The 27,883-nt window shown below is 41.8% G+C and overlaps 1 long non-coding RNA gene across 1 annotated transcript; it reads right to left on the bottom strand.

The window, feature by feature from the left end:
• Nucleotides 1-677: 677 nt before the first annotated feature.
• On the bottom strand, nt 678-27,840 carry LOC116513232. The gene is made up of 3 exons (XR_004255971.1): nt 27,427-27,840; nt 2,751-2,846; nt 678-1,816 (listed from the first exon to the last, which is right to left on the bottom strand). It is a non-coding gene; the product is annotated as an uncharacterized LOC116513232 (long non-coding RNA).
• Between the last annotated feature and the right edge of the window lie 43 nt (nt 27,841-27,883).

Here is a 27,883-nt window from a genome sequence, read left to right as displayed (position 1 = left end):
GTAGAGTTGAATGTTTGGGCAGGTAAGGATTTAGCGAATCTGACAATGTTGTTGATTAATGCCTTAATATAATTTGGTCAAACTTAACAAGTATTTTGCTTTTGTTCAGAAGATTGTCTCATTGTTTTTAAAAGTTGCATTCTGAGTCAGTAGAAAGAGCTAAAATGAGAAGTATGAAGAAATGAAATAAGACAGTAATGGACAGAGTAAAAACTTTGTAGAAATCTTATGATATTGGATGGCTTCTTAGATAAGAGTTGAACAACCAATGACTTAAGGCTCCATCTGGCTCCTACAGTCTACATTAAAAGTGATGAAAATAATACAACCAGTAGTTTTTAGAAATACAGATTTGATAATCCATTCAAGATAGGAAATTCTGAACAAAGGTAGGGTTAGCCTTCTACCGCAATAGGAATTGCAGAACAAGCCCCTTCATTCCATCAGTATACTCAACCAAATTTAACTCAGACAACCTACAAAGTTACCCCTACAACAGCCAATAGAACACTTGCTCTTGCACAGGAACAGGAAGCTCAAGGGCAAGGCCCAAGACAAGGTATAAATAACCCTCATTCGCAATTCTATGGGGTCAGCTGCCCAGGACCTCAAACCCATGTGGTTCTGTCCATCAATAAGCCATCTTTCCAATCAGCCTCCATGTTTCCAGTGTCTTTCTCCCCCATTTGGAACTGAACCAGATGGATATTTCTTCCCACAAGAGTTTATGAACGTGTCTCGTTAGTTGCTAAAGCCAATCTGGGGTGGGTTCTGACTTCTTTTACTGCTGATTCGCTCAGGGACACGCTTTGGGTGCACACGTACTTCAAGTGGGTGCATGCTTCGGGTGAGTGCATGCTTCGGGTACGCGAGTACTTCGGGTGCATGCACAGAACTACATTGAAATTGCTTCTGCGTATGCGCAGAAGCAAAAAACAAGATGGCAGCACCTACAGTGGGACTGATAGAACCGGTTTGGGTTCATGTCCGGCTAAGCTACTACCTCCTCAGCGGAACTGGTCCAAACCGGTAGGGACCCACCTCTGATGCCAATGCTTGTGAAAGACCTCCATAATCACAGCTTCATCCTGTCTTTTCAACCACAGTTGCACTAGAAGGGCCACCAAGTCAACTGAATTTGTTTCTTTGAGAGGCAAGCAAGCTCTCTCAAATAACAGCTATGGAGTCAGTTAAGACCCACCTGGTGATTCCTGGATAAAAAGCCCCTCTAACTTGCTCTGTTCCTTCTCATTCAGTAATAGTAGGGCTAACTTCACCTTTCTTAGTCGAGCTCTCTAGTGCTAAGTTTATTCAATCGGCCTAGCGCTCTCTCTTAATGTTTTGACAGTAGACACTCTGGCTGTGGTTAAAGGCATATGGTTTGCCTTTTTAATGAGCTGAAAAAGCTGAAAAAGCTCTATCAAGGACATCTCCCCGAGATCACAACAGTTGCTTCCAAAGGCTTCTTGCTTTATCCTATCCCATTGGTATGCAGCATGCTGCACACACAATCAAACAGGCGCGAGACCCACACAACGAAGTGTGAGTGCGCAACCAATCATCACGTTACTCGGGGAGGAAAGTAGCCAATCAGGAGCCCATGCTGGTGTTTCTAAAATAAGCAACAAAACAGGAGCACAGAACAGACGTGGTAGCTGAGCTTCATAAATCAAATTTCCCCGCAGTGATGGAGCCATGATGCAATTGAAGAGGCAAACAACATTCCCTCATGAATCTATTCACATGCTTTCAGCTCCACGTTGCAACTTCTCACCGCACAGGCTTTTCCTAAAGCAGATGTTCCAGCAAGCAGGGTCTGTGAAGAGAATATAGCAGATGGTTTATTAACACCCAGTCTCCAGGGCTGATTCGGCATCTTTCTTTAATAGTCAGTATAACTCTAGACATATTTAAGGAACATTGGTGATCTTGTGACTAGATTTTTCTTAGATCTTATCCAGGATTGGGCAATCTTGAATACGTAGCTGTAGACCTGACTTGTTTATTCTTTGTGGGATGGGGGGATGCGGGGAACTGACAACAATAGGAAAATCAGTGGGGCTGTAAAATCGATGATTTTCACGCTACTACTACTACTACTACTACTACTACTACCTGGGATAAGTTCTTTTCTCACTCTATAAGTCTACTTTGAAAGAAAAGAATGCCATTATATTGAGCTCAACTTTATGGCTGAAATGGATGCCTTACAGCATAAAAACTTTAAAAAAACATTAAAACCACCCATCATAAAATACAACGGATAAAATCTTTAAGTTGATACATTGATACATGCATGTAGTTTTCTTGATAAGACAATAAGAATTTACTGCTGTCGTCTTGATTTTTTTTTTTATGTCACAATTAAGTCTACACGCTTGGAAGCCACTAGCAATCTCCTATCAAATGCTTATTTTTCCCCTTTCCCTTGCTTAATTTTTTAAGGTTGTTGTTGTTGTTGTTAGTTGCAAAGTCGTGACCGACTCATTGCAACCCCATGGACAATGTTCCTCCAGGCCTTCCTTAATTTTTTAAGGTTGTTGTTGTTGTTAGTTGCAAAGTCGTGACCGACTCATTGCAACCCCATGGACAATGTTCCTCCAGGCCTTCCTGTCCTTTACCATCCTCTGGCCATTTTAAGGTTGATTATCTGCTTTTTTACCTGTTGCACATTTTACTCTTTTTGTCTTTTTTTTAAGTTGTTGTGCAATATTTTTTTAAAAATAAAGTAAAGTAAAATAAATGCTAACCAGATCCAGTACTGCTTAGTTTCTGACCCCTGATGAATTCAGTCAGCTATTACCACGAACCTAAGGCTTATGCTATTTTTCTTCTCTGTTTCCAACCTGAAAAAAATGAGAAATTTAAGTTCAGTGGTACATTCAGAGGGAACTATGGAAGTTAAAGAGCTACATGCAGCTGTAATGCCATAGATTTCAGAATGAGCAGACAAAATAGACTTCTGTCTGGAGATCAAAGAATTCCTTGAATTGAAAATGGTTACACTAGAAAAAGATAGCAAAATGTATCCAGGACTGGAGTATCTTCTTGAAACACTCTGGAAGAAGACAATAGCAAACCACTTTAATTTTGTTGTGAAAGAAACTGTAGGAAGTTAGCACCCATCCGTCTCCTAGAAAAATGAAATATCCTGGGAAATATTGAAAAGGCAGAACATTATATTTCCCTGGATGAGAAATGGAGAAACATGTTTTTAGGCAGGAAACAGACTCACTCTTAATAGCCCTCCCACCTGTGTCAATGGGCCATTAAGGCCTGAGCCAGCCTATTCTACATAACAAAGATCTACTCCATTTCATTGCACCACCCACCAAGTTCCAACCAAACTTAGCACATAGCCAACCTACAAAGCTAGCTATGACCTCTGACAGCAACCAATCAGGATACTCTTCCTGCGCCCCAAAAAGTTCAAAGCCCAGGAGAGGGCATAAAACCCAAGGATTCTCAGCATTTCTTCCCTTTTCATCCAGGAGCTCCAAGGCATGTGATCATGTCCACCATTAAACCATCTTTCCAAACAGCCTCCATGTTTCCAGTGTTTCCCCCCCCCCCAACTTGGAAGTGAATCCAGAAGGATATTTCTTCCAACAAACTCTAAATGGATGTGTCCACAAGGAAGTTAAGCTCAACATAAAGGAGAAATACTCAGCTGTGGCGTGTGGTGCTTTGATTCAGGTTCAGCCTGATGGAGCTGACTCTGTAACCTTAAGTCTAATGCACTTGCCCAACGCAACCTGTTCTACAGGATTGTCATGTAATTATGATGGACGCAGTATACTCCTTTACGTGCAAATATGAGAAACAATAAAAATTTTAAAAATGATCAAGGATTGATAAGTTTTAAAATACTGTTGCACCCTTTTCTACTTAACACGACAGAGTTATTTGGTGGGACTGAATAATTAAATGCTATGTTTCCTTTATAAAAAATAAAAAGCGGGATAGTTATCTTTACATTTCAGCATTTCATTCACATCCTGCCTAGAAGTAAAATGTTTTCAAACTGAGATTTTAAACAGACAACTTTGAAGAGAAGGGACAGCTCAGACAATGCCCATGTTCTATTTGTAAACCTCCCTACTTTTCCAACAATGTTTCAGTTTTGTTTTCCTGCTCGATCTATGAAGAAAAAATGGAAATTATATGCAAGGTTCTAGCTTTTCATTCATATTTACATGGAAATTATTTCTACAGAGATTTAATGCTAAGTAAGTCTGTTTGGTCTTAGATTTTCAGTCTCTTCTCCTCTTCATCAATTGAGAGAACAGCAAAGGTTTTTTACTTCTGTTTCTTTAATGCAAGGAGAATAACAGTTGGGAGTTTGAAGGTCTTCTAGTCCAACCCTCTGCTCAGGCAGGAAACCCTATACCACTTCAGACAAATAGTTGTCGAATCTCTTCTTTAAAACCTCCAGTGTTGGAGCATCCACAACTTCTGGAGGCAAGTCGTTCCACTGACTAATTGCTCTCCTTAACTATAGATTGGTTCTCTCCTTCATTAGTTTCCATCCATTGGTTCTTCCCTTCCCTTCCCTTCGGGTGCTTTGGAGAATAGGTTGACTCCCTCTTCTTTGTATCAGCCCCTCAAATATTGGAACCCTGCTATCATGTCACCCCTTGTCCTTCTTTTCATTAAGCTACCCAATTCCTGAAGCCATTCTTCATATGCTTTAGCCTCCAATCCCTAATCATTTTTGTTGCTCTTCTCTGCACTCTTTCTAGAGTTTCAGTGCCTTTTTTTATATTGTGGCAACTAAATCTGGATGCAATAGTCTAAGTGTGGCCTTACCAAGGCATGATAAAGCAGTACTCATTCCTCCCGAATTTTCCATCCTCCCAAATGTGAACATTCAAAGAAAGCCAACTGAAATAGTAACAGTACTTATTTGTCCACACTGCACTTAGAGATAGGTAGTTAGAGTGATTGATTTCAGGCTAATTAATAATTAACCCTATTAACTAATAACATTCTCCAACACTGGGAGTTAATAAGGATTCCTAATGGACACATATGGTTCTCCACATTATGAAGTTAGATATGGTGGAAATGAGCTGTGAAAAGTAATGCATTGTGAACCTGATAAAACGAGTAATGTATAGGGAGCCTCATAAAATATTATTTTCTGTATGGTTTCCATTACATTAATGGATCATACAGACATCTTCTGCCATACGTGTTATATTTGGAGAGGGGGAGGGAATCGGACATAAACTAGATAGTATTCTATTAAGTTAAGAAAATTTGTAGGCATACAATTAAATACAGCCTCGGGACTTAATAATCAGAAACTATTACATGCAATCCAAATGTACCAATCATCTTTGGTACCAATCATCATTGGTGTAGGGTTTCCTGCTTAGGCAGGGGGTTGGACTAGAAGACCTCCAAGGTCCCTTCCAACTCTGTTATTATATTCTATATGGTTTTTTTTTTTTAATCAGGGCAACCTGGTCTACACAAATATGGGACAGAGCATACAGTTTCCGCTTTCACCTTTCAGCCCCAATCCAGGAGCCTTCGCAGGCAGTCGCTTTCGTGACAAACTATTTTTTGTGTTAATTTTTTTTTCTTTATTTCTTAATTTCTTTGTCAGTAAAATATACATTTAACACATCATTATGTAGGTTTTTAACTGTAAGTGGCCTAGAGTCACTTTACTTTGAGATGGGCAATCGTATAAATGTGGCATCTGTGTATGTGTGTATATACACACACACACCAGGGGTGGGTTCCTGCCAGTTCTAACCTCTTCTATAGAGGAGGTTGCACAAATCTACAGTGCCGTTTAGAACCAGTTCCAGCTCCCTCCCCCCACCCATCCGCACATCATCAAGATGAAGAGCGAGAGGAGGAATTCTGGGAGTTGAAGTCCACAAGTCTTAAAGCTGTCAAGTTTGAACACCCCTGGGTTTTTTTTCCTAAAGAGTTGGGAGTGCAAGGGTCTTGTAACTTGACAGCTTTAAGACTTGCATGCTTCAAATGCCAGAGTTTCTGAGCCAACATTTTGGTTGCTAAGCAAGAACGTTGTTAAGTGAGTTTCACCACATTTTACAAGTTGGCCACGCCCACCCAGTCATATGGCTGGCAAGCCACTCCCACAAAGCAGGCCACACCTACAGAAGAGGTTCTAAAAAAATTTGAAACCCACCACTGACACACACGCACATATACATACCAGGGGTGGGCTCCAGCAGATATTACTGCCGGTTCGCTCGTGGACATGTGAGCACATGTTTGATTAAAATTGCTCTGCACATGTGCAGAAGCAAAAAACAAAATGGCAGCGCTTATGGAGAACCAGTTCGGGGGTGTGACAGGCCGGGGTTGCTGCCAGTTCCAGCGACCCAGGCTGCCAAACCACTACCGATTCAGCCAAACCGGTCCGAACCAGTAAGAACACACCACTGATACATATATATATATATGCACATACAGCTAAGTAGCTGAAGTTAGGAAACTGATCAAATACTGTACATTTATCAGCCAAATCTGAATGTTCTCATTACAAAAATAAATGAATCCTCAGAATAGATTGCCCAGATGCAATATATCTTTCACATCAGTCTAGAAAAGCTTCTAGCAACCCTTTAGCTTTCTAGCAACGTGCACCAAAGTTAGTTGTTTCAAATTTAAATACTGTAATGAATTAATACTGTAAATTATGCTTGCTGGGAAATTCTGAGAGTTGAAGTCTAGACATTTTAAAGTTGTCAAGGTTGAGAAACACCGCTGTAAATTATTCATTTACTTAGGCAATTTTTCTCAAATGGTTAAGTTTGTGCATAAGCAATTTTTCCTCCCTTTGAGAAATGGTCTTGAGAGTTTGCTTTCTAGTATTCATAAAAGTGAGCTGTCACTTTTTATTGTAGTTAAACATTTATCAAAGGCATATGAGTCAGAAAGATTTTTTTCCCCTTATCTCCCCCTTTTCATTGTCCAATTCTTATTATTCGTTTAATTTTGTTCAGAGCAAATCATCTATATGAATCCTCAATTCTTAACAAGGCTATTTCCAGCCATGCATTTGGTTGAGTTAATTCCTTATTCAATGCAGTGATTGACACGCAGAAACAATTCTTCAATCAATAGTGAATAGTAGTTGTTATATTTTTCCACAATGCTTCAGAAACACGTTCTATTGGGATGATCAGAAGAATTGAAATAGTCACTATATAGTGCTGATGAAGCCCCAGCTTCTGAGTGAGTTCCAGAATTGTTGTTCTTGTTTGAGCCTACTGGCATGTCAAAAACATCCATTTTAATCACAAAATTGATGTATATTCTGGCCATTTTCTCTTTGAAATCAATCTGCTAAAACAGAGTTTCCCAAACTTTCCTGCTTTGAGGACAAGCGAAGGGGGGGGGGGGAGAGAGAGAGACGGGATTATTCTGTGTGAGCGGAGGGCAAGCATGTATGCGTGCAGCTACATTTGCACAAGTAGCATGCACACATACCCGCCATTCACACAAATGGAGCGCCGTTCTGGTACGGTGCTCCGGAGGGCCCACCCGCCTGCCTGAGCTCCTTACCGGTCTTTTAAGTCTTCTGCGCTTCCGCGCACGGCAAAATACAGCACCTGCGCAATGCTCCGCTGAGCAGCTGGAGCATCATGGATGCTCGCAGAGGCACTAAGATGCATGTGTGTGCTGCGAATGTGTGCACGCACATTGCACACGTCCATGTGGAACCCACCACTAGTGTCCATGCGCTTGCCCACTGCTTGCACGGGAGGTGCCTATGCACACTTGCTCACCATTTCCACGGTCCAGTTGCAAACATTTCATTGCCCACTAGTGGACCACAGCCCCGAGGTTGGGGACCTCTGTGTTAAAAGAAGGTTTAATGCCTGAGGGTTGGGCCTTTATTATACTACTACAGGTGTCCAAACCTCAGTGTAATATCTTGCGATTAGAGAAAACAGAGCTGCTCTTCTTTTTTTTTAAATTGAAAATTTTGAAAAAAAAACCTTTTACAAATATTTACCTCCCTCCCCCCTACCCTCCCCCCAACCCCCCCAACCTCCCCCCCCCCGACTTCCCAGAACCAATACAGGGTATAAATCTTTAACAAAAATATTCTAAGATAAACTTTTTAAAAAAAGTTAGTATCATCTTTCATTTGAGCTTTAACTCCTCTTTGCTAGAGCTGCTCTTCTGAAAGTCATGAATTGGAAATCTACAATAGGGTTGCCACCTCTGAGTTGCAAAAAATCCAGATGACCATAAGACCAAATAATGGAGGGTTTCCCTCTTGTTTTAGCTGCCATCCATCGGTCATTTAGGTTTCTGCAGACTTATTCTCCTAACATGTCATTTATGAACTGAAAAATATTCAAAGTTCTTCTCATATTAATGATTTTACATTATACAGCTAAGATCTATCTATACGAATGCTCTGCATCGGAGGCATAGATGGGGCCAAAGCCATCTGGCAGTCCTCAGCTGCCTTCAGAGCTAGACAGCAGTGAGGCAGAAGAGCAGCTGGAGCTTGTTCCCAATGTGCGCATGCGCAGAGCTGCCAGAAGAAAAGAACAACTAAGAAATCAGGGTCGACAGGTGGACAGTGAATGGAAATAAAAGAGGAGTGAAAGGGGAGTGGGCTTTTGCACGAAACAATTTGTTTGTTCATTCATTTCAGGAGTGTGAAGATCTGTCCGTGAATCTCAGAGACTCTGTTCCAAGTCTGAGTTTGGAAAATATTTACATGGCAGCTTTCCAAGCTAGATAAGGTCTGTGGTCATAAATTCATCTTTGAAAGACTGTTTACCAGGCCTTTGCTGAATGTGAATTAGAGGAATTCACATTCGTTTAATAAAAGGGATTTTGTCGGGACCAGGAATCTGCTTCCTGCTTTTTGGGGAAGCCAAGGTCAGAAAAACATCTATGACTAGCTAACTAGCTATCATATCCAACAAATCACAATCAGAACTACATTACTGACATTTATAAATTAACTCCTGAATTACAAGGCACATTTATTGGGGGGGGGGGAGAATGTTCTACTTATAAAATGCCATTCTCAATGAAAAGCTAGAAGGGCAGGACTTCAGTCACATTGCCTCCATGGCATATAGCTAGCTCACAACCAAACAAGCACAATTTGGGGAGGGGGAGGGGGAGAGAGCTTCTGGCTCTGACTGTAATATGGGCACTAGAATTAATTTACATGTAAATCAGAACAAGCCTTTTTTTTTTAAGTGCCCATTTTTCTTTTAAAATATTCTTGTCTGGAGTAAAATTGCCCCACATAAGTAAGTATAAAAGCCCAATAGGTATAGATTCTAAAGGAAAGCACAGTGGATTGTTGGCAAGCAGGAAGGATTTGATAAATGGGACTTTCATAGAACAGATACTATTCATTATTGTGAACTCAAGAACGTATGAAAAATGGAATGGGGAACAGAAACCTCTGCATCAAAAATGAATTTGTTGGAGGAAGCCAATATAAAACAAAGTGGAGGAAGTTAATATAAAAATAGCAAATAATTAGTTCCCCGAAAAAATGGTATTATGCCCAAGGTGTAAAATTACACACAAAAAAGTCTTTTTTCATTTAGAGGGGAAGAGAAATGTAGAGAATTGCAAAGTTTCTTATCTGTCAAATTCACAATATAATCCAAATGCCTGAAACATTAAAACACTGTCCCATTTTGTTTAGATATTTCCATTAAATTAAATGTCCATGCATTAACTTGGATATATATTATAAAGCCATATTTAAAACCGGTATATTATTCATTTGTCTTGGCCGCATCCTAGTTAGAAAATTCTATTTAGAGCTATTGGAATTATCTTAGGCTAGTGATGGCAAACCTTTTCGGTACCGAGTACCAAAAAGGGAGCGCAGACGCTCATCTGGGACGCAATCCAGGAGAGGAGCTGCGCAGAGGGCATCCGTGTGCCTGCAAATGAACTTCCTGGTTTCCAGCATTCGCATACGCAGTTGCCAGGTAGACTTCTGGTTACTGGCATGCATGCGTACGCGACGATCAGCTGGCCGCCATGCATGCTTACACCAGAAAACAGAAGACCAGCTCTTCCAGTTTCTGGCACTGCCACAAACACGAAGGCCAGCTGATCGTTCTGTGCGTATGCGCACCAGAACCCCGGAAGAGGAACGGGCGATGCCACACATACCAAATGTTCGCCATCATGGTCTTAGGCATTGGTGAAATATAGAAACCACTAAGGCCAACCAACACATGTATTATTCACTGGTCTTAGACTTTACATATGCTCATTCCACTATCTGTCTTATTGTTTGGGGAAGAGCCAAATCTTTGGAGCCTTGCAGTAGGACAAAGGGTCAGGACTATCCCCAAAGGTGCTTTTTCAGGAGGAAACTGGACTTTCTTGCTTTTAATTTGGAGACGGTTCAATTCTCATCCAAGAAACTTCTTCAGCTCTGACAGGACAGTGGAGAATGGAAGGATTTATATTCCTTGCAGACAGCTAGGACTATTGCAGGGGTATCAAACTCAACCCCCGCTGGCCAGATCCGGCCCACGGGGTGCTTAAATCTGGCCTGGAAATGGCAGAGGACTGGCCCCTGGTGCCTCTGGCAGCCCCCACATCCCATTTTGTCTGGCAAAGTGCTATAGGAGGCTGGCCGGCCCATCTTCCCCCACCCGGCCCATGGAGAATGACAGTGTTGATCTGACCCTTGAAGAAATCCAGTTTGACACCCCTGAACTACTGAATCTCAGGGGAATTATGTTCCATATGGCAGGCACTACAAAAGAGAAGATTTTGTTCACCATCATGGTCTTAGGCATTGGTGAAATATAGAAGCAACTAAGGCCAGTAGTTAGTCCCACTAGTTGGTCCTACTATTGGGTCTGCTCTGTATGCATATTCATATATGAACCAAATCACTTCCCATGTGATAAAAGGAAAGCTGAGATATTGGGAGCGCTCTTCAAATGGCGTGAAAAGCGGAAGGTGTAGTGTGGCATGTGGAAGGAATATTTACTGTGCTCGAGGGACATGAGGTGAATGCATGATCCTAGGGAGGGTACATAAATATATTGTTTGCCATTTCAGCCTGATTCAGCTGAGTCATGGTTCAGCTGAGTCTCCACTTGTACAATGATCAGCATCTTCTAAGATGTAATGTGAGAGGAATATTACGAAATCTCCTGAAGGCAAAGGACAAAGGTGGGTTTATTCTGTTGAGGCTTTACTTTCTTCACGGATTGAATGGTGAACTATGAATAGGATCCTTCTAAAGGGGTTGTTCTTCTTTTGAGGATCTTTATATACATATTGTACAACAGACCTGTTGGCATAATGACTGCAATGTTTATTTTAGCAAATTCACAGATAAAATAGTGGAACAATGGATCTGTATTTTTTTAAAAAGTATTAGGCAAAAATTAACAAGAGTTCTGCCATTCTCCCATCCCATCCCAAACAGGAAAAAATGATCAACAATTTCTTCTCCTTCTCCTCTAACTCAAATTCAGAGGGCTAAAGAAACAGGAAAATCCCCAGCCTGTGGTAAATGGAAAACAGAACATCTTCCCTGCTATTTTCATATTTAAGTTATATCATAGCATCAACTTCTCACAAGATTTGGGATCAAAAAGTAATGCCAAACATTATATAACTTTATCCTAACACTTGTCAAGAGAATACATGAATGCATTTTTCAAATATCAGCAGATCCCAGAAATGTCTTACTTAAATGTAAGTTTAATGGATGACCTTAAGTTTTAACACTATGGATATGAAAAAGACTGTCTATCCGTAATCTTCATACCATGAATGCTGTTACTGTTTGGCAATGCTAAACACCTATATTCTCAATCTTTCTGAAGACCATGAACCTCACTTTTTCCCCTTTTCTTCCTCTTACACAGCATCAGAGAGAGGAGAAAAAGTTTGGTGATCACCTTAACTGGGAAAATGGTGTAGTATGGGTTTTTAAGGTCCTCATTTAGGCCAGAGTATAACCTAAAAATCAACAATAAAGTTCTCTATGAGAACTCAAACCCGAATTCAGGAGCTAGTGACAAAATCAAGGACTAAGCTTGGAAGTTAAGTTGTTTTGACTGCAGATACCAGAAGCCTTGATAATAATAATATTAGCTAATGCAGAATCAAGCAGTGAAGGCCTCTATTTCCAAGAGGCCCAGAGATTAAACTTTGTATATTTTTATGTGATAATTAACATCTCGCTGTTTGGTTCTTCGCCTTAGAAGGCACTTGCACCATGTTTTGACCATGGTCTGATCTGGTCACGGCTTTTTTGCTTCTAGCTTCAACACTTTCAGCCACCACAATCTACTTCACAGTATTTTTTCGTTCTCTTACACCGAAGTCCATTTTTTCTGCATGCAAACGCAGGTTCATTCATTTTATTCACAATAAACTAAATCAACATTCCTAAAACACACCTGCTACCAAAAGCTCAGGTCTAAAGGCATGGCTATGACAATTTTCTTGCCCAAGGAAGGACAACTGGCAAGAAGTGTTGGACAAGGACCAAGGAGACTGAGGTCCAAGTCCACCTAAAGCAGGGGAAACCCGCTGAGCGACTTTGGTCATGTTCTCTTAGGCCAGACTACCTCTTTCAGAGCACCGAGAGCAAGAGCAATAGCACTTATATACCGCTTCACAGTGCTTTACAGCCCTCTAAGCGGTTTACAAAGTCAGCATATTGCTCCCAACAATCTGTGTCCTCATTTTACGGACCTCGGGGGGATGGAAGGCTGAGTCGACTTTGAACCAGTGAGAATTGAACTGCCAAACTGCTGGCAGTCAACCATCATCAAAAGTATTCTGCAGTACTGCATTCTAGCCACTGCGCCACCATGGCTCTGATGCCGTTGTGGGGACTGGATAAAGGCACAAAGGCAAGTCTATCAAAACCAGTTTGTCTTGAAGAGCCAGTAGTATCTCTTGGTTGAAGGTACCATGCCCTTTAAATACAATTGCAGGAGAGGGGTATGTTGTTTCATCTTCTTGTTTGTCAAAACAAGAAAAATACCTTCAGATCCTAGAACAGGGGTATCAAACTCAAGGCCCGCAGGCCAAATCTCGCCCGCGGGCCTGCCCTGAAAACAACGAAGAACTCGTTCGGGGTACTTCTGGCAGTAAAAACAGAGCTCAGGAGGGACACTCCAGGACTCTGTTTTTGGCCACAATGGCCTCTTGCAGCCCCCTACCAGCGAAAACAGAGCTCGGGAGGGACCACACACTCCATTTTTCGCTGGCAGAGAGCTAGCAAAACAAATTAAAAATAAAACAAAAGGAGAAATGTTTGCCTTCTGCATTTGAGCATGCAGGAAAGAAAAAGAAAAAGAAAAGCTTGGAAGAGAGCAAGGAAGGAAAAATAAAGAAAGAGAGGAAGGAAGAAGAAAGGAGAATGAAGAGGAAAGGAAAAAGAAGAAAAGGAGGGAAGGAGGGAGGGAGGGAGGGAGGGAGATTATAATGAGAGTGAGTGAGGGTCTGAGGAAAGTCCTGCTTAGCACTTGGTCACCAGAGGTGTCCCCCATACGAGTGATGTTGAGCTGGTCAGGCCCGTCCCAGCCATGCCCACCCTGGCCACACCTACCCCAGCCACACACACACACACACACACACACACACACACACACACACCCCAAGATCAAACACAACTCTGATGTGGCCCTCAATGAAAACGAGTTACCCTTATCTTAGAAGAAGGCTGTGATCTAAATTAGGAGGAAGGAAGAAAAGATCAACATCACCATTGCATGAAAGTAATCAATCTGGCAGTTGAATTCAAGTGGCTGCCTCTGCAGCAGGTTTGGGAGAGAAAGGCTAATTTAGGGAGCCCAGATGAGGCTGTACACCTACAGCACAGTCTTGTAATTCCTTATTTTTACGATCCATCCGATTTTAACTGCTTAGAGTCTCTATTGCACTGTGCTCATTACAGCTGACCTAGATTCTCAGATCTTGAATCTCAATTTGCAGCTTATTCTCCCTGTTAGCAGCCATATCTTAGCACATTTTTAGATGCCCCCAAACCATCTATTACACAGCCCTCTTCTTGCAGATTAATATGTAATTGCTCATAGATATGTATACGTTGAATAATGTCTAAAGTAATTGATATAATTGCAAGATAGTGCTCATCATGCTCAAATAAAAAAAATGTGACTCATCCTTTCCCAGATATCACCAGCTTACAATATTATTTTCAAGCATTAACTGCATTTCTTTTAACAGCATGAGAGTATAACATTCGTCTCTCTGTTTGCTTATATATTTCTCATTTGCGGGATCAGCTGTAACAGCAGAAAAGCGTTCACAAATGTTTAATCATATCTCCCACCTCAAAGTTTTTCCTCCTGCCTTGTATTAAATTCTGACTCTCATTATCCCAGTCAATACAGAAATAGAGTCTAACATCCCTACTCTGTTTAGCAAAACTGTTCTCTGAACCTGGGTTAGACTGCATGGTGAGATTTTTCAGTTTTTTAAATTGATTGTTGGTTTCCTCTGGGCTTTTTTTGTTAGTTTGTTTGCTTGTTGTAAACAAACCAGTCCTCAACTTACAGCCACAATTGAGCCAAAAATTCTGTTGCTCAGTGAGACAGTTGTTAAGTGAGTTTTGCCACATTTTACAACCTTTTCTTTTACAGTTGTTAAGTGAATCACCACAGTTTTTAAATTATTAGGATAGAAGGAATGAGTTGGAAGGGACCTTGGAAGTCTTCTACTCCAGCCCCCTGCTCAAGCAGAAGAACCTCTACCATTTCAGATCAGTGACTGTCCAGTCTCTTCTTAAAAACCTCCAGTGATGAAGCACCCACAACTTCTGAAGGCAAGCTGTTCCACTGTTTAATTGTCCTCACTGTTAATTTTCTTCACTGTCCTCACAAGTATCTCCGTAATTCCAGGTTGCTTCTTTCTTTGATTAGTTTCCAACCATTGTTTCTTGTCTTGCCCTCTGTTTCTTTGTAGAATAATTTGACCCCCTCTTCTTTGTGGCAGCCCTTCAAATACTGGAATACTGCTATCATGTCACCCCTAAGTCTTCTTTTCTTTAGACTAGCCAAGCCCAAGTCTTGCAGCTGTTCTTCATATGTTTTAGCCTCCAGGCCTTCGATCATCTTAGCCGCTCTTCTCTGAACTTTTTCCAAAGTCTCAACATCTTTTTTTGTAGTATGGTGACCAAAATCAGTTGCAGTATTCCAGGTGTATTCTTACGAGGGTTTTAGAAAGTGGTAATAATACTTCTCGTGATCTTGATTTGATGCCTCTGTTTATGCAACCCAGGACTGTATTAGCTTTTTTGGCTGCTGCTGCACACTGCTGGCTCATGGCTCCAGTACATGGTTCCAGTAACATGGTTGTAAGGTAAACCAGGCTCCCCCGTTGCTTCATAAAAGGCTGCAAAAGGGGATCGTATGACTCCCTGGACACTGCAACTGTCATAAATACGAGCCAGTTATGTTCTGCCTCGAACCTGTAGGCTCGCTCAGAGCATGCAGTTAACTCCACGCTTAGGAATCTCATTCAGATCAAGTTTATTATCAGGCATTCCTAATAACAAGAATTCAGTATTAAGATACTTCTGACTTTCCATAATCTGTCCCATCACGTGGTGTAAAAAGATGATGAATTGGGTTCCACCACAAAACCGCGGACGACAAAATCGCGGTCGACGAAAGCGCGTATGTGACGTCATCACAGCGCGACGAAAAAGACCGAAAAATGTAAAAATAAAGCGAAAACCTTACCCTAACCCCCCCAAACCTAACCCTAAACCTAACCCTAAACCTAATCCTTAACCTAACGAAAAACCTAACGCTAACCCTTAACCTAACGCTAAACGTAACGCTAACGCTCTAAACCTAACCCTAACCCTTAACCTAACCCTAACCCTAACCCTTAACCTAACGCTTACCTTTATGTGAATCGGCTTGCTGTAATTTAATTTTTATTTCAATTTTTCGATGTTTTTTGTCGCGCTGTGATGACGTCACATACGCGATTTCGTCGACCGCGCTTTTGTGGAACGCGGTTTTGACGGGTCACGGATGAATTGGCTCCCATGTTGAGCGGAGACACATGCGTTGCTTCTCTGGTTCACAATGGCATTTAAAATGACCGCCTCTGTTCTGCGCACAGGCAGAACGCTCCAGTGGCCAAACAGAAACACAGATATGATCACATGTCACAGAACTACATTTCCCATAAGGTAGTCTCTGTCTACATTTCCCAGGAGATTGTTTCTTAAAGGAGACAGCTCTTAATTCCAACACTATCTATATATCGCTGGGGCAGCACAAGCTGCTGCAAAGATCATGTGAAAAGTGGTTATGTCACTTTTTTCAGTGCCGTTGTAACTTTGAATGATCACTAAAGGGAAGGTTGCAAGTCAAGGACTTGTCAGGCCTGCAATTATAGCCCTTTTAGAATTTTTGGCCTGCCACACTTTCTCTTATTTCATTATGCTGTTTCATTAGTATAGTTGATGGGAGGGGGGGAATAGAAAAGAGTAGGATTGTGGAATGTGTCGTTGTCATTCTTTTCTAGAAGACCAAGGTCATCTTTTGTCTCCGCACTTTTACACCTGACCGGAAGCAGTTGGGTGGAGATGACAGCGTGGAAGAAGAAGATTGGACCATGTGATGGATTTGTGGGTGTGGGGACAAGATCATGAACTTTTAACTGGGTGGAATCCCAGGAAGCTCTTTAGAATTGGGATTACACAGATGTGCTAAGATGTCTGCTTTATTAAATTGGAACTTTAAGGATCGTTTTGCCTTGGACTCTGATTTAATTCTACATGATACTTGGAACGCTGACAGGACTACCTGTACACATTATTCTGTGGTTCTGTGGTTTCATGGTTATATGCTGCAAGTCACCCAGAATTTTACCGACTGACCTACAAATTGAATAAGTAAAGGAACCAACTACAGGCAATCTTCGTGCTATGATCACAACCGAGCCCAAATTTTCAGTTGCTAAGCAAGGCAGTTGTTAAATGGGCTTGTCCCATTTTACTGCTTTTTTGCCACAGTTGTTAAGCGAATCGCTGCAGTTGAAAGTGACTCACGCAGCCATTAAGCAACTCTGGCTCCCCACATTGACTTTGTCAGAAGAAGCTTCCTATCAAGCCTGGAAGCCATTTTTTGCAGTGGGACTTCAGGCCAGCCACAATTTCTACTGTGGGAAAATGGGAAGTGGGGATTATATGGAGTATGGGTGGTACATAGTCAAAATAACATTCTTTACTTAGAGAGTCAAGGACATCTTACCCTGCAGCTGCGATGGGGTGACTGGGAGGCATCTCCAGTTTTGGATGGTGCCTGATTGGATCATGTGATGGACATGTGGGTGCTGGGCAGGGATTTGCCCTTCTTTTACATTGGGCCTTCAGGCCTGCCACCTTCTGGGAAAGTTACAAAAGGTGATCACATGATCTCGGGAGCATGCGAGGTGCCAAGCACCTGAATTTTGATCATGTGACCATGAGGGATGTTGGAAAAGTGTTAAAAACGTACGTCCCTTTTTTTCAGTGCCATTGTAATTTTGAATGGTCACTATATGAATAGTTGTCTGTCAAGGACTATCTGTAGTAGATCTGGAGGTCAACCAGGGTGAAAAGGGGTGGTTTACTTTGAAGCTTTTCAGAGGTTTTTTTTTTTATGCTTGCCTTGCCAGGGAGTGAATATAATCCTGGCCATTCTACATGCAAAGCTTAACTTCTACCATTGAACTGAAGTCACACCATATTTCCCTATACGTTTAAGTCATATTTAGACATGGAAATATTGCCCAAATGCTCTCAGTTGAAAATTGCGTGCTGCATTCACGTAACTTTGACCGCGGCATGGAAATGAATTAAAATGAAGGGAAATAAAGTTTGAATTCAACACACCCAGGCAGACTGGAAATGCAAGACAGATTGTGAAATAATATTTGAGCACAGCACAAAGTGGTATGTGTGGGCATCAATGAAAGTGGAATAAAGAACAGACTCTTCCAACTTCCTGCCTCTTTTGTGGAATTCGCAGCCTGATCATTTTCTTCCTCTTAGAAACGGGGTGTTTAATTGCTTTCTTGGAATAAGAGAGAAAGAAGAGTTGAAAATGTACAGCTGCACTTACTAAAGATCTTTGTTATAATACGTTTGACATAACTCCTGATCATTTTTCCTTGGGCGCTCAAGTGTCACAATGAGTTATTCTCCACACACGTGCGCCCATGAACGCACAAACACACAAACACACACACACATACACACAATATTAGAGACTGGAAAGACAACTGCATTCCAGCCAAAGGTCACGGTCTCATCTGGAAGAAAAATGAGTGAAAGTAGATAATAGCATTCTTCAAATATTTAAAAGGACGTCAGAAAGAAAATGATCAAGACATGTTCTTTGCAGTCTTAGAGAACTAGACACACACACACACACACATACAAATATCTATAAATGAAAGGAGATTTCAGATGATTATTGATATCCCTTGCTTACCAATTACCATTTTTGACAATGGTTTAAAGTTACTATGGCACTGAAAAGTAGGTCTATAAGCGGTTCTTGAATTCGTATTGTTACAGTCATATGATTGTCATTCGTGACCTTCTGGCAAACAAAAGTCAATGGGGAAGTCAGCAGGAAGTTGCAAGTCGCAGTTATGGTCACAGACTCATAGTCATATGACATCATGTAAGTGGTTTACAGAGTCAGCCTATTGCCCCCAACAATCTGGCTCCTCTTTCTACCAATCTCGGAAGGATGGAAGGCTGAGTCAACCTTGAGCGGGTGAGAATTGAACTGCAGAACTGTAGGCAGCTGGCAGTCAGCAAAGTAGCCTGAAATTCTGCATTCTAACCACTCCACCATCACGGCTCATGATTGATCACCTGTAGCAATTAACAACCTCAGAAGAACTAATGTCGTATTGTCTAGTGTGGTCATGTGATGTTTCACTTAGCGATCCTGTTGCTTCTGCAACTGCGGTTGGTTAAGTGTGAACTACCTATATTAGGAACAATTACTTCAGTAAAAGAAAATTGGACAATGGAAGGAAATACTGAGCAAGATGATGAATTCCCCTTGACCAGATGTATTCAAGCAGAGGCTACATAGCCTTCTGTCTAAAATGCTTTGATTTGGATCCCTACACTGACCAGGGAATTGGGCTCAATGGTCTAATGACCCCTTCCAATACTATGTAATGTGTAATGTACACGTAAAGTTTTAATCTTAAAGTCAGGAAGTGATGAGAATCAGATAAGTGAGAATCAGATGGGAAGTGATGAGAATCCAAGTGTCCCACTTCTGAACTGAAAAATGAAATGATACAGAAAGCCAGAATTCCTGTCTGTGACCTAACAGTAGTTTGCTCATTCAGCAACAAAGGTTAGCAGCATATTCAGGTCTCCATGAGCTTTTATGTTTAGGCCTAATTGTTTGTGTGTGTGTGTAAACTTTGTTTACAATGTTAACAATGTGTAATGCTTTTTAAACATTGATAAAATTGCTTTCCCAATGATATAAAGTCTATTATCCCATGTGGAAAGGGTGTGCCTGAGAACAAATAGTTTACAACTGCTGTGTAATGAATGGGGAGTTAGATCTTGGAACGTGACTCACCTCTACCTCAAATCAAAGCAAAAGTTTAGCTTGCTAGCTGGGTACTTTTGTGTTATTCAAAGAGCTTTAGGTCTGGCTCCGGGAAGAACCAAATTGGATTTATAACGCCACTATCTATCAGACTGCAAACTCAACATATATTTGCTAGGAACAAAGTCCCTCCGAATTCATTGGGTTTAATGACCAAGGAAGTCACTGAGAGATCAAACTACACCATGGTGATCCTTAAACATGCCGAGCAAGAAATGAGTTCTTCCAAATCTAGTGAGACATTTTGGATTAAATCTGCTGAAAAATTACACGCTCGCTTGGCACATACTATGATATGTCAGCAGATGATGGGTCTCAGCAAAAAAAAGAAGACATGCCCAAAGGAGGAAGAAAGCTTTACGCTAATGTGGTAGATGGAAGAGACGTGATTTTTCTCTCCTCTCTGCTTGCCATGATTCACGTAGATTGCCTTTGACCACATAGATTGTTCCCTACATTTGCTGCTAAACAAGCTAATACTGGCAGACTTCAAACTTTTAAAACTCTTCTGTTTAGAAAGCACAACTAGTTAAGATAAGGTCGCAATAAGGCCTGCTAGCTTTATAGGACTTTGGATATCATTCTTATGAATAATAATATTGCAGCTAGGATCATTTCAAATGCAAAACTGAAAGCAGGATATAAAAATAAGTAGTGGATGAGTCCTTAGGAAAAACAGCAGAACAGCAGAAATGGCAGAGTGCATCAGATCTATTGCATTACCCTGAAAATATTGCACAATCCCAACTGAGTTTCGGGCTCAAACTTAAACCTCCCCGTATTCTCCTTTCTTCTTCTGCCATATCCATCATCGGACGTCGGCGATCATGTTGGTGATCCTACTTTTACCAACAGCCAAAAGAAAAAGTACTCCTGAGTTTTGTCCAAACGAGACCCTTAGATTTTGAAGCCATGATGTTCTTCTTCTGCCTGGACCTCATTTGCCTTCAATCTCTCCCTGGATAATTAAGTGAAGTATGCCGTATTTTTCTAGGTGTCGCATCACTTGTCCAAAATATTCTAACTTTTGCTTTTTAATGGTTTTGATGATTTCCCTTGTATTCCCTCCTCCTCATTATTTATGATTTTGTCAACCCATCTTATACGTAACAGACATCTGTTAATCCACATTTCAGATGCTTCTAGTCTCTTCAAGTGGCTTTCTGTCAGAGACCAACTCTCCACTCCGTACAGCAGGATAGAAAAGATGTAACATCTGACAAGCCTGATTTTCAGTCTTAGGCTTATGTCGTGACTGCAGAAGACCTTTTTCATTTTGAAGAATGCTGTTCAAGCTTTCTCTATCCTTGTCTTTACTTCAGTGGTCATGTCCCAGCTTTCATGTAAATTAGAACCAAGGTACGTGATCCTTTCAACTTTTCCCCCACTGCTATTCAACATCTGTATGAAGCCACTGGGTGAGATCATCTTTAGTTCTGAATGAGGTTGTGCTTCTCCAAACAGACCTAGTTTGCGATTTGGGAATCCTCTTGGACTCACAGCTGTGCTCCACAGATAACAACTTGTCTTTGCTGATCTCCATCTTGCGCACCAACTAAGCCCTTTCTTGATACGGGAGACTTTACTCATGTCATTCATACCTCAGTCAGCTTTTGAATCGCACTCATGGAATGTGTTCTGCATGGGGCTGCCCTTGAAAGGAATTTGGAAGCTACGGCTAGTCCAGAATACAGCGGTTTGAGTAATTATGGGAACATCAAAAGGCACCAATATATCACCTCTACTTCAATAACTGAACTAGTTGCCAGATGGCTTCTGGATGCAATCCAAAGTGCTAGCTGCCATCTTTTAAGTCCCCCTTGGTTTAGGGCCTGGATATCTGTGTGTTGTGGCCCACCAGCGGCCAGCAGATCTGGCAGCAGATTCGGACAGTGAGGAGGTTGGGGAGGAACATGGGCCAGTCCTGGAGTCTGGGGGAAGGCTCTAATGAGGGCTCTGTTTCAGAGGAAGAGAGGGGGCTAGGGTCATCTGACAGTTATCAGCTGCCTTCAGAGTTGGACGTCAGTGGGGCAGAAGAAGGGCTGGAGCCTGTTCCCAGTGTGTGCATGTGCAGAGCTGCCAGGAGAATGGAATAGCTAAGGAACAAGGGTCGACTCGGGAGTAAAGCCACAGGTGGACAGTGAATGGCCCCTCCCATAGGGAATGAAGAGGAGCGAAATGGGAAGGGAGTTTGCAGGAGACAATTAGTTCTATTCATTAGCGTGAAGATCTGTTCCTGATTTCTTGCCAAGTATTGTCTGCTACAGAGTGGCATTTGGAAGATATCGGTCTGGCAGCTCTTCAATCCTGATAAAAATCTGTGCTTGTGAAATCTCTTGAAAGACTGTTGGCCGGGACTTTGCTGGAGAGGAATTCACTTTAACTAAATGAAAGGGGTTTTATCAGACGAGGAGTCGGCTTCGTGCTTTTGGAAAGCCTAGGTCACTACACTATGGGGCTATCTTCTCTGAATAATATCTGCATGTTTATCAAGGTCTAGAAGAGAGGGGCCCGTGTATCTCCTTTGTAAGTTTGTAAAGACCAAACTATTTTACCACAGTTAACAGCTACCATGACTATCCCTTTGAATGAATAATTATTTTAATTAGCTTTTTGGAATATTTGATTCCTGACTTTGGTTTTGGTTTTGATTATTATGTATTCATTTTAATTCAAAGTACAGATTTAAGGGAGGGTTACACTGTTCGGAATTGGTTGATTGGGACAGCCTGTAAGCCAAGCCAATAAGTAAATAATTAAATAAAGCAGCGTCTGAAAAAAAATGGTGAAATATTTTTTTACAGGCTGATTTCTACTTCATACCCCAAATCCTTACTTTTTCCTATAGCTTTACCAGCCCTGGAAGGAATTGTAAGTGTCTACATATTTTCTCTTGTAGATGAAAAACAACAAGGAGCCTAAAATTTTAATTTTCAAGAGGAACATTAGTTCTAATACAACATATATTAAGTATTGTGGATTCTCTCAAGGCTACTTTTGGTATTTAAAAATGTTAAGTAGAAGATATATATGATTATGTGTCTCATTTGGTTGGGGCCTTAATTGGATTGCCAAATTTAAAATTGGTTTGCAAGCTGGAACACATCTTTGCACTCTCATAAAGAAAAAGTAAATTTACAGGTATATCTCTGGGAAAAAAACAGGATAATTGTTGTCTTGAATATTACTTCATTAGATTCATCTCTGTTAGCCAACTCCTAAAATGGGCTGCACTGAACAAAAGAAACTGATGTTTATGGATATTGCTGAGATATAAATAGATTTCCAATGGAAAACCGAACAATAAGCTTTCCATTGTCATAATTTTGAGACAATGTCCTTAAAAGCTGGAAAAGAAACACAGAAGCAACTTGGGTCCTTTGTATAAATAATGCTGCTGGAAATGCACAGCTTAAGCAAAATCAAAGGCATAATAATAAAAATTGATGCCAGAAGGACTGCAGCTTAATGATACAGAACATGCTTTGCATGCAAAGAATCTCAGGCCAGTCACCAGATTTCCAGATGGAGCTGGTTGACATCCAAAAATCCATTACTAATTAGTGTAGAAGGTACTGGACTCTATGAACTAATGATCTTAGAGGTGGTTTTTTTTTATATTTCTATGTTTTTTTAAAATTCCCATATATGGAAAAAGATAGGGAATATATACATATCTAATACAATTCAGCAGCCTGCTTATAAAACTGAACAACTGAGTAAGTTTTGAATGTTAGGTGATTCCGATCATTGCAAAAGGCTGAAAGTTTTTTTTTGGGGGGGGGGGGGCTGATGTCACACCCTCCCCTTTGGGGGATCAGATGGCATTTATTTTAAAAAATCTGATGTGAATAGATTTTTAAACATCTCAGAACAACTACTTCACCATCCTTGCTTTATTCCTGGCAAGGTGTGTACGGCAAAGTAGTCAAGTGATAGGTAAGCTCCCTGTTGGGAGAGTGAGTACGTTCAGCAAAGTGTTGTGAGAGTTGTGTTGGAGAACACACAAACCAGCATACAGAGACCCTGCAGTTTAAATAGGCTTGTACTTTCGTGGAAATAGAGGTATCAGAGTCCATCAAACAGTCCAAGTCATACACGGATAAGGATTCCACCACAATACCGCGAAGCCCTTATCTGCGGAGACATAAGCGCGAACCCTAATCCGCGCCATCTGAATCGCTAAAGCAAATGCGAACTTACCGCGCTGACATAAGGGCGGAGGGTAAATCCGCGCCTTCCGAAGCACTCAGCACCCTAAACCTAACCCTAAACCTAACCCTAAACCTAACCCTAAACCTAACCCTAAACCTAACCCTAAACCTAACCCTAAACCTAACCCTAAACCTAACCCTAAACCTAACCCTAAACCTAACCCTAACCCTTATCTTAAGTTAAATCGGCTTTCTGCCGCCGCACTGTTTTAAAGCGCCCTTCTGTCGCCATGCTGTTGTCGCGGCGGTGATGACACGCGGTGATGACATCGCGGCTTTAGCGATGTGGTTTTATCACCGCTATTTTGACGAGCGCGGTTTTGTCGTGCCACGCAGATAAGACAGTCAGTCATCAATGTCTTTCAGTTAAGGGATAATCCAAATAACATAGTCCAGTATCATATAATCAGTTCGGTACTCAAAGTTTGCTAACAGTTGCAAAACTTACAATAGCTCACGACACTTCCAGCTTCCAAAAACACTCAGATCAGATCAGCCCAGCATCTAACAGAGAGCTAACAGACATTCTGGCTCCCTCTTATGGCCGATTGAGGAAAACAGCAACCAATCACATTTTATAGTAGGATTTAAAGAAACAGGTATAGCATTGTTACATAATTTATATATTGCCAACCCAACCGATTATATTCCTAACATCAACCATTTTTTAATCTAAGATGTTGTACAAATCCTCTTGGAATTCAGTTCAAGATAGTGTCTCCCATGAAAAAAAAAATTGTTGGATGGACACAATTCAATGAATCATGAGTGAGTTGTAGCACGTGTAGCATTGTAAAGGTTCCACCCCGCACATATGTGCTAGTCATTCCTGACTCTAGGGGGCGGTGCTCATCTCCGTTTCAAAGCCAAAGAGCCAGCGCTGTCACTCGTGGTCATGTGGCCAAAGGCACACGGAATGCTGTTACCTTCCTACCAGTGGTGGTTCCTATTTGCATTTTTACATGCTTTCAAACTGCTAGGTTGGCAGAAGCTAGGACAAGTAACAGGAGCTCACTCGCTTACACGGCACTAGGGATTCGAACCGCCGAACTGTCGACTTTTCCAATCGACAAGCTCAGTGTCTTAGCCACTGAGCCACCGTGTCCCTGTAGCATTGTGGCATGTGTGACTTTGAATACACATAGTGTGTGGAGCCACGCCCTGTGAACCATTGTCAGATTTGGGCTCAGTGAGGTTAGTGAAACTAGCTGCACTGTTTTGTGCAAATTGTTATAACAGAGACCTCAATGAAAATAATAATTCTGCACATGATGGGCATGACAAAAATGTTTCTTTTAATCACTTTCTAATCTATTCTATTCTAAGGTCCACTTTCTAATCTATTCTAAGGTCCTTCTATTAACGCCAAACCTCAAAAAGAATAGTTTTACAGTTTAAAAATATGAAAAATCAGGTTACTGGTGTCTATCTCAATAGAACTAAGAGGGGAGAAAAATTGGAGTTATTGGAACAGTGAAAAGAGAAACAATAGTGCTGAGAAAAGCATCTCCTCTCCTACTGATAATATGATTCACCACAACAGGCAGCACACAGGTAGCTTTCAAGTTACAATCACAACTGTGGCTAGAATTAATATTGTGAACGTGTCCAATCCATTTCAGGGAGCCATCCACACATCTAAAGGACCCAAAGGGGTGACATGATAGCAGTGTTCTAGTATTTGAGGGGCTGCTACAAAGAAGAGGGGGTCCAATTATTCTCCAAGAGGGCAGGACAAGAAATAATGGTTGGAAACTAACCAAAGAGGGAAGCAACTTGAAATTAAGGAGAAACTTCCTGACAGTGAGGACAATTAACCAGTGGAACAGTTTGCCTTCAGAGACCGTGGGCACACGATCACTGGAGGTTTTCAAGAAGAGACTAGACAGCCACGTATCTGAAAGAGTATGGGTTCTCCTGCTTGAGCAGGGGGCTGGACTAGAGGACCTTTAAGGTACCTTCCAGCTCTACTCTGTTCTATTCTATTCAGTTTAATTGCACATTGTATGATATAGTGCTTTCTTACATTGGCCTTGACTCTCTCTATACTTCATTAATAATAGTTTTGTCTCTCCCTCGCTATTCTAAATGTACCGCTCGGCTCGGGTTGTACGTCTGGTATCCATGCACTTATGCTCACTTATACTTCACTTAGCACCTATCTAGTAGTAACCTCCATTGAATCCAGGGACTTTGTCAAAATGGCCACACTCACATTGCATTCTGCCTCGCCTCATCTGTGCATGTACAAAAAGGATGAAGCTAACATAATAATGCCGCCTAGTAGTGTCATTTCCCCAGCTTGTATCTCACACACACACAGCTTGTATCACACATACGCACACACACTATAGCCGTGATGGCGAACCTACGGAGCCATTTCTGAGGGTATGCGAGGCGTTGCCCTATCAGCTCCCGCACTGACAGGTGATTTTCGGCCTTGGTTTTCAGCCATATTTCACCCTCCGGAGGCCAGAAACAGCCTGTTTTCTGACTTTGCGTGTTGGGCTGTTATTCGCTCTCCGGAGGCTTCAATATGCCCAATGCACAAACCGGAAGTTGGAAAACAGACTGTTTCAGGCCTCCGAGGGGGGGGGAGATTTTTGCTCTCTCCAACCTCCAAGAAAACCTTGCACGCATGCGCGGGGCAGCGAGGGGGTCACACGTACATGCGCAAGGGTCATATTGTGTGTGGGGGGGATTAAATTATGGGGATGGGCACGCAGGCGTATGCTTTTGGCAGCCGAGACGAAAAAGGTTCGCCATCACTGCCCTATAGTTTAGCTGAAAAATTGTGAAGTCAACAGGCTGCAAAGCACGCCATAAAATTCCTTTTGGGGGGTGGAGAGGGTGGGCTAGATTTGTTTCTGTTTGTTTTCTTCTTTTTCTTTTTGATCAGGAAATGTGCAGTAACCTAGTTTGGAAGCATAGAAGCTAGAAACTAAGCTGCAGTTGTGGCAGGGAATAGAAGGGGTGATAAGAAGCATTCTGGGAAATCCATGTTTTTGTCACTGGCTACTTCCCCTCCTCTGCCCACAGCAGCCATTTCATGAATGGCTAGAAGCCATTTTGCCAAAGTGCCCCCATGTGCTCAAAATCCCATATACTATATGTTTTTAATGGCACAATAAAGTCAGCATGCATACTCTGTGTTTGTGTGTGTGTGTGTGTTTTCTCAAAAATATTATTTTCCTCCAACCTTTTCCACACTTTACACCCAATAACAGACATGTTTCCTATCTAATCTCTGGAAATAGCCCCCTGAACTACCTACAGTGAAAGTCCGTGAGAGATTTCTGCACGTGGGCAGAGGCATCCTTTTCCTTGCTCTCCGCTTGCAGGTGCCACAGAACAAACGACAGGCCGCACTCTACTTACAACAGTTCGTTTAGTGACCAAAAGTTACGACGGCACTGAAAAAAGTGCCTAACGTCCCTGTCCCACTGTCCCCATTTTCTACATTCTTATTCATGTTAATTCTTATTCATGTTATCTTGTACATGAGTGACAAACTAAATAAATCATAAAATAAATAAAGGATTAGGGCAAAAAAAATGTTTCACACTTACATCCATCATGGCAGAATCCCCAACGCTCCTGCGATCAAAATTCAGGTGCTTGGCAACTGACTCATCTTTACGACCATTGCAGTGTCCGGGGATCACCACCTTCTTACAAGTGAAGAAGGAAAAAGGGCTCACTTAACAACCGTGTTACACACACACACACCCGCTTCTTATAAGTAGCAAAGTCAAGGAGGAAGCAGGGATCAGTGACTAACATACCAACCGCAACGACCCGCTTAACAACCGTGGCGAGAATGGTCGTTAACACGGGCCAAATACATTCACAACCGCTTCACTTAGCCACTTGGGAAGAAACGTGGGGTTCGATTGTGGCCGCCAGGCGAGGACTACCTGTACTTTTAAGGCGCCCAAGGACGAACCGAACCGGAGTTGTTTCTCCCCCCCCTACCGACGAGGAGGGAAGGCTGGCCGGGCTCGACGCCAGCTCCACCTCTCTGGC

This window comes from Thamnophis elegans, chromosome 9 (assembly GCF_009769535.1).
Source record: "Thamnophis elegans isolate rThaEle1 chromosome 9, rThaEle1.pri, whole genome shotgun sequence".
Lineage (NCBI taxonomy): Eukaryota > Metazoa > Chordata > Lepidosauria > Squamata > Colubridae > Thamnophis > Thamnophis elegans.
The sequence above is the reverse complement of the archived record's forward strand: the minus strand, read 5'-3'. Positions and strand labels throughout refer to the sequence as shown.